General features: G+C 37.0%; 1 pseudogene; it reads right to left on the reverse strand.

The window, feature by feature from the left end:
• Positions 1-403: 403 nt before the first annotated feature.
• Positions 404-771, reverse strand: LOC114208022 (large ribosomal subunit protein eL34 pseudogene; annotated as a pseudogene).
• Positions 772-8,379: the final 7,608 nt, after the last annotated feature.

Below are 8,379 nucleotides of genomic sequence, written 5' to 3' on the forward strand. Positions count from 1 at the left end.
ATGTCAAATTAAGAAAAAAAACCCAGGTTATTCTTAGGCACACTAAAGCTTGTGGACTACCTACAAAAAGGCATTACTGAGAAATCCTCAACATAAAATTTAAATATCTTTTCTATATAGATAGACACAAAAATTAAAAAAAAATTGTCCACTATCATTTGTGACTGGGTCACAAATAAAGGTGGCGGGGAGAAAGCAAAAAGGGTCTCAGGCATGCAGGAGAGGGGACAAACGGCTTTAGGTATGTTACTTGCAGTCTTCTTCCCCATTACCCTACAAATCCCAGCTACCCTTCTGTTTACTTCAAGTTCATGGAATTGGATTCATCATACCCTTGATTTTTTTTTTTTAACAGATCAAGCCTTCTGATTTTTTTTTATTCCTCAAAAAAAGCTTCATTTTTTTATTTAGCTTTCTGATTCTGTGCTTGGGCCCTCAACACTTTCACAACGATTTTCTACTCCTCGATAAGAAAAGCACGCTTGATCCTGTCACGAACACACTTAGCACACATGGAACCACCATAGGCCCTGCTGACGTGTTTTTTCGTTTTGGACAACCTCATAAGGACTTTAGGTCTCACAGCACAAACTCCTCGAAGTCGGCCTGGGCACACGCCACATGCAGATTTTGGTGCTTCCCCAACCTTCTTGGTATAAAGGTAAACGATTCTATTACCAGGGGTTCGGGACAGCCTAGTTTTGTTAGAGGCTGTATTATGGGACAGCCTACGATGGTAGGTCAAACGCTGGACCATTCTGAATGCCTACGGACGCCATCCCCGAAAGAGGAAAAAGGAAGCCCATCATACCCTTGATTTTTATGGCACACTTTCATCATTGGTCCATGCAGCTTTTGGCTGTTCGTTTGCTTGCTTGCTTGCTTATTTAAAATATAATAAACACCAGCGATCCTATTGCCTAACATAGAAATTGGAACATTCACAAGAACGTACCTTCTCCTGTGCGATCTTCTGTTTCCTGTCCCTTTACCCCAGCTCTCCTTACTATAACAACTGTGAAGCGCTAATTCTGAGGCTGGCAGAGGATATGCTGGGATATTTTATAAAGTTCTTCCTTCACACGACAAAGAACCATTCTGGGAAAAAAAAAAAGCAACTACAGAAGTTATCCAATTTGGATAGAACAAAGAGGTTTTAAAGGGAGAGGAAGCCTAAAAAATAATTTAAAGTCAGATCATCAAGAATTCCAAATACTACGCTAACGGATTTGAACACTCATTTTGATAGACAGTGTGGAGCCATTGTGTATTTTTTGTTCTTCAGGAATATTCACCAGTCAGTGGTATATAGGCATGGAAATTGGGAGAAACAATAAGCAGGAACAAAGGTAAATAAGCTGTTTAGTCAACAAGTGTGCACTAAATGTCTACTGTGCACCAGGCGAAGTGCCAGGCTCAAGAGATACAAAGACAGTGTCTGCCCTCAAAGAATTCACAGTCAGCTGGCAAGACAGACAAATAAACTTAGTGTCATAGGTGAAATGAGAGAAATCTATCCAAAGGAGAAGTAAGACCCGAAGGATAGACAGTCCATCCCATTAGGGAAATGAAGAATATCAGGAAAAGCTTTCACAAAGAAGGTCATGTTAGAGCTAAGTCTTGAAAGACGACTTCGAAAGAACTGTAAATAAAACAAAAATCTGAATCTCAGAAATAGGACTGGAAAAGGACTAGTGCCTTTAATCCAAATTCCACCTAATGATCCACTTAGTTTCCAGAACTTGACTGTCATACATGTAAGCCTACTGAAGCCAGGAGCCATGTGATTCAGTCTCAACAGTACACACTCAGCAAAACACTGTTCAACAACAGTGATTTTGAAATCAGTCTCTTTGGATTACATGTGAAGAATTACAGTTCATAGTTGTGTTTCTTAAAACTTTAATTTCTTCTCCCATTTATTTTTTTCCATGCCCTGGAACACTTCTCGTGCCACTCTCCTCAAGACTCTCTAAAAATACCTCCTCCTCCACATCTAGTCTGAACGCTCTGGTTGTTCTACCTTTCCCACCTTTCTCGTTTTGCCTCATGAATCCCCAGAAATCTGGCCTGGCGATAGCAGAACATGCCTCAGGAGGCAAGAAAGGCAAAGAAACTACAGGCAAAGCCAAAACCCTTTCTTTATAGATGAGGGGATGGGAAAGGCTCAGAATAGCCTTAGGTCATCTCTGTCTTCAAATAGTCATAATATCCAAATACCTAGTCTTTTAAACAAGTGAATTTATCAAAAATAGGTATAACCTGGTCTTCTAGCCAACCTACCACCTGAGAAGTTGGAAGACTAAAAAAATAGAAGGGTGAAAAAGCAGATAAGAACCAGATTGTGGGAGGCCTTGAATACAAGCCAAGAAGTTTGAATTTTATATTCTTATCAATGGAAAGTCAGTCATCAGAGTGTTTTGAGAAGAGAACATCTTAAGAAAATAATACATCCAGTGGTTAAAGGAGAGGAAGGTGTGAGGCCACTAACAGTCCATTATTATCTTCCTCAGTGTCAAGTATAACTCCACACATTTAAGGGTGAAATTATTGTTTCTTTTCCTAAGAACCTGAATTTATCACTCGCTACAAGGAAGGACTGGACTCTATTGTTTCCTTTGTTTTCCTAGCCTCCAAAGCCACTTTCTGTTCAACACTCATGTTACCTCCTCCCTGCACCTGGAATATTCTCTTTCTCCTCACCAAGTCAACCAACCAGGCTCTCTTTCATCAAACACAACCTCAAAACCCATTGTCTCTACATTCTAAGTGAATAACTGGTTTGTACAGATGCTGATTTTTTTTCTCCTGCTCTCAGTGTTTTCACAAATGTTAAGATGCCAAATCTTCCTTTTCATGAAATCTCCATTGACTCAAATGCAAATTATCCTAACCTTGTTGTTGCCATGTTTTAGAACTCTTACCTTGTAGTTTGGTGATTAAAAAAAAAAATCCCTTTCCCTTTTCTTTTTAAAAAACTCACTCCAAACTCAATACCCAAATATACGAGGTGTCATTTGTCAAAATACAAAGAATCATTAATTTTTTTTAAGTTTTAAGTAAAAATGGAAATATAATCTTGAATAAATTAGAATTTAATCATTGACATCAATATCTCCCTTCTGAATGGGCTGGAGATCCTCACTTCACTTCTGCACAGGCTCTAAAGATCGACCTTGGTTCTAAACATGTTCTACATGTGCACCTCACTTCTGAATGTGCTTTAGATGCACACCTCACTACTACTTTTGTTGTAGGCAGAATATAGTTGAACAATTTTTAATCTATTCTGATAGTCTGTCTTTCAATTGGTCAATTCAATCCACTTACATTAAAGTGATTGCTGAGAAGAAAGGACTACTTCTGTCATTTTGCCATTCGTTTGCTTTGTGTTATACCCTTCTTGTTCTTTAGTTCCTCTGACACTGCCTTCTTCTGTGGTTGATTCATTTTCTCTTCGAGTGTACCATTTGGATTCCTTACTCATTTCCTCTCCTGTATACTTTTAAGTTATTTTTTAGTGATTATCATGGGGATTATAATTAACAGACTAAATCTATAACAACCTAGTTTAGATGGATACCAACTAAGCTTTAATAGCATACAAAAACTCTGCTCCTGTATTTCTCTCTCCCCTTATGCTTATTGTCAAAAGTTACATATTTATACGCTGTGTGTCCATTAACATAGATTTATAATGAACATCTTATGCATTTGTCTTTTAAATCATATAGGAAAATTGAAAGTTACAAGACAAAAATATAACACTAGCTTTTATATTTATCTATATGAATTACTTTTACCAAAGTTTCTCATTTCTTCGCATGGCTTCAATTCACTGTCTAGTTCCTTTTCATTCAGCCTGAAGGACCCCGCTTAGCATTTCTTACAGTGTTTGCCCTTAGCAATGAGCTCTTTCAGCTTTTGTTTATTGGGAAATGTCTTAATTTCTTTTTCAATTTTGAGGAGCAGTTTTTCCTGATATAGAATTCTTGCTTGGCTTTTTGTTGTTGTTATCAGCACTTTAAACATGTCACTCATAGCCTTCTGCCCTCCGTGCTCTTCTGATGTGAAGTCAGCTGTTAACTTCATTAAGGATCATTTGTCTGTGATGAATCTCTTTTGTCTTGCTGCTCTCAAGATTCTCTGTGTTTAGCTTTTGATAGTTTGGTAATAAGATGTCTTCGTGTGGATTGCTTTGGAGTTCATCTTACTTGAGGTTTATTGAAATTCTTGGATGTGTAGATTCATGTCTTTCATCTAATTTGGGAAGTTTTCAGCCATTATTTCTTCAATATTACTTCTGCCCCTTTCTCTCTCTCTTCACCCTCTGCAATTCCCATAATGTTTATGTTGGTATAGCTGATAAAGTCCCACAAATCCTTTAGGTTGTGTTCATTTTTCTCCACTCTTTTTTCTCTTTCTGCCCTAAGACTCAATTTCAATTATCCTATCCTTACGTTTGTTGCTTCTTCTTTCACCTGCTCAGATCTACTGTGGAATCTCTCTAGAAAATTTTTCACTTCAGCTATTGTACTTTTCAGCTTCAGAATTTCTATTTGGTTTCTTTTTGTAATGTCTGTGTCTTCATTGATATTCTTTATTTTTTCATTGTTTTGCTAGTTTCCTTTAGTTCTTTATCCATAATTTCATTTAGATGTTTAGGTTTTGTCTAGTAAGTCTAATGTCTGAGCTGGCTCAGAGCTGTCTTATGTCAATTTATTTTTTCCTGTTAATAGCTATACGTTCCTGTGTCTGTATGTCTTGTAATTTTTGTTGAAAATTTTGTTGACATTTTGACATTACAATGTGGTAACTCTGGAAATCAGATTCACTCCCCCTTCGGGGTTTGCTGTTATTGATTGTTGAGGGTTTCAGTCATCCATTTGCTAAGTGACTTTTTCCAAACTTTTTTTTTTTTTTGCAAAGACTGTATTCTTTGTTATGTGTGATTCCCTAAAGTCTGTTTCATTGTCAGCAGTCAGTGATCTGAGAGATTTCCCTAAATGCTGAAATTTAGCAATCTCTTTCTTCTTTAAGCTTTCCCCCAGTTGTTGTAAGTTTTTTTTTTTTTATTAGATTCTGGAGTTCTGAAAAACATAATTCTATCTCTTTTTACTAGCTTAATGGCTGCTTCAGTGGAGGGACCAATTCTTTAGAGCTTCCTACTTCACTGTTTCTGTTACATCACTCATGCGTCTTACTTCTGAATGTCTTCTAGGTGCAGACCTTACTTCTGTAAATACTCTAGATGCACAACTTACTTCTGAATGTGCTCTAGATGTTCATCTCATTTCTTTCTGTATAGTACTAGACGCATACATCACTTTTGAATGTGCATCCAGATACATACTTCCATGTGCCCAATTAAATTTGAGTTTATCTCCAATTAGAAGACAAAGGACTGTAAGAGGGATGACTTTTCTTAGCTTATTTGTATTTATTCTATGGCAAAGAGAAATTTCTTTCATATTTACATATGTTTCTTCCTTTCTATCCTTTTCTCAGAATGGGCTTTTATAATTGCTCTTTACCAATTTTGATTTAGACCTATAGACTAGAATTTGTAATAAAGTACGCCAAAAAGCAGTGTTGACAAAAAAGCACTATGATTCCTTTTTGTTTCAGTTTTCCAGTAGTCCCCTATGAGGAATAATGAGTTAATGCTTGCAAGCCCCTCTGAAGTATTAGGATATTACATATTACTGAGAAGAGGCAAGAGCCGTATGTTAAAAATTAATTGGAGGAAACCACTTGCAGATTGTAATAATGAAACATCCCAAGTTCCAAGGGCACTGGGGACTTCAAGTAAACAAGCCCTCATTAATTTGGCTAATTAGTCACTTGCTGTATTTGCTAGTTTAAAAGCGGCACCCTTTTAAGCAGAAAATTGAGCTGTAAAGTGCTAAGAGCCATATGTGGGTAAAGATGGCATCAGTATCCTACACCTAGGATTTCAAATCACATCTCCTATATTCAAAAATGCATTTAGGATATTTGGATAGTTCAGAGTCATCCGAATAACCTGAATTGACAGAGGGAAGATGAGAAAACAGGCCCTGCTCTGCTAGATAGCAGAAAAGAGAAAAGGTTAGGGAGAAACTGATGGGAATCGCTATTACATTTTTTTTTTTTCCAAAGGGAAGCCAAAAGTTTTTTTCAGACTAGGCTTCACATCCATGGGCAGTGCCTTGTTATTGGCCAACACTGAGGCAAGAGAAAGGGGAGAGGCAAGTTTGATTCCTCTGACTGGCAAATACACAATCCCATGTACTCCAACTCCTGAGAACCTTGCCTCATAATAAAAGAGAAAATTCAATAACTCATGTAAACTGTGGCAAAACCTGGTGAGCTCTTCTGCCACAGAGAGTCTCAGTCCATTGAACTGAATGCTTGTGTCTACCAGATGCAGTGTCTTACTTTCCTAGGCTGGGTTAAAAGCTACGGGGAAAGTCTCACTTTCCATTTCCTCTTATAACACCATCACTACCATGGCTTCTTGATTAGCAGTTGGATATTCTTTGGCTCCAATGGCATTATATTTATGAGCTAGCTCCCAGGGTGAGTCAGACCTAATATGGATGGTTTCATCCATCATATGTTTAATTTTAACAGTTTCAGTCACTGAAAAAATTTCCTGATCTTATTCTCAAACCCTAGTGATCCATTCATTCAAATTCGATTAAAAATTTTACTGAACACATAATATATACAAAAGCACCAACTTGTGGAGAGCACAAAAATGACTAAAATTTTTCCTATCTTAAAGGGCTGAAAATTTGCCACCGCAGGCAATTATCACCTGCAGGATAAAGAGCATGCTACTCATGGTAGAATACAATGGCTGATTTCCTATCCTCTAGAAAACTGAAGTAGCTTCCAAATTCAACTCACTTAGAAATCCATGATTCCAAACACATTAATTTAAATGAGTTCTCATACAGCACTTGCGCTTTCCACCACTATGTTTGTCCCAGAACAGTTCTCTCTGCCTGCTTTCCAAGCACAGTTCAAGTGGACCAGAGCTGCAGAGAAACTGTGGGAGTAAACAGGGTTTATGTAGTCCATGCAAAGAGGAAATGTAAATATCCTTTTAGCAGGCAAAAAGCTAGAATATATTTTTGAGTGTTGCTAATGAGTGGAAGAAGCAAGCTGCTTTAATCATGCAGTGGTGCAAATTGGATATTTATGGGTTTCCTGTGGTGTTCAAGGTGTTGCTCCTTTCCAGTATTTTAGGAAGGAAAGCTTTGTGTTATAAGAATAGCTTCATTGATAATTCTCCCTTGGGCACAAAAATATTCTAATCTGGACTAGTAAATTTTATCTGAAGAGCCTGAAACTTTCAGTGAGTGTGAAGTGTATCCTTAGGCCTTTGGGTTGTTTTTTGTTTGTTTGTTTTTCACCCACTTCAAGTGCACATAATTCAATGGCTTTTAGTATATTCACAGATAAATGCAGCCATCCCCACAGTGAGTTTTAGAACACTTGCATCACCTCAAAAAGAAATCCTGTACGCTTTGGCTATCACTCTTGTATCTTCCCATTCTCCCATCCTCTAGGCAACTACTGATCTACTTTCAATTTCTACAGACTTCCCTGTTCTAGAAATTTAATATGAATAGAATCATATACTCTGTGGTCTTTCATGACTGTCGTCTTTCACTTATAATTTCAAGGTTCATTCATGTTGTAGCATGTCAGTGCTTTGTTCTTTTTTATGGTGAAATTAAATTCCATTGTATGAATATACCACATTTTGTTTATTCATTTGTCAGTTGGATAAACTGTACATTTGAGTTGTTTCTACCTTTTGGCTATTATAAATAAAGCCACCATAATCATTTGTGTGCAAGTTTTTATGTGGACATATGCTTTCATTTCTTTTGGCTATATACCTAGGAATAAAACTGTCAGGCTATATGGTAACTCTAGGTTTCATCATTTGAAGAACTGCCAGACTGTTTATCAAAGTGGCTGTACCACTTAATGTTCCCACTTACATTCCCAGAAGTTTACGAGGATACCGATTTTTTCAACATTCTTACAAACACTTGTTATTATCTGACTTTTTTTATTTGAGCCATCCTAATGGATATGAAGGGCTATTTCATGATTCTGATTTACATTTCTCTGATGATTAATGATGCCAACCATCTTTTCACTTGCTTATTGGTCATTTGTATATTTTCCTTGGAGAAATGCCTGTAGAGATACTTTGCCTATTGGGTTATTTGTCTTTTTATCATTGAGTTGTAAGCGTTCTTTATATATTCCGGATATAAGTCCCTTATTGGATATATGATTTGTCAATATTTTTTCCCATTAGACTATCTTGTCACTTTCTTGATGGTGTCCTTTGGATCACAGACATTTTTAATA

The sequence above is a fragment of the Eumetopias jubatus genome, unplaced genomic scaffold (assembly GCF_037043125.1).
Source record: "Eumetopias jubatus isolate StellerSeaLion01/CBP00866 unplaced genomic scaffold, mEumJub1_p1.0 scaffold_4, whole genome shotgun sequence".
Classification (NCBI taxonomy): Eukaryota; Metazoa; Chordata; class Mammalia; order Carnivora; family Otariidae; genus Eumetopias; species Eumetopias jubatus.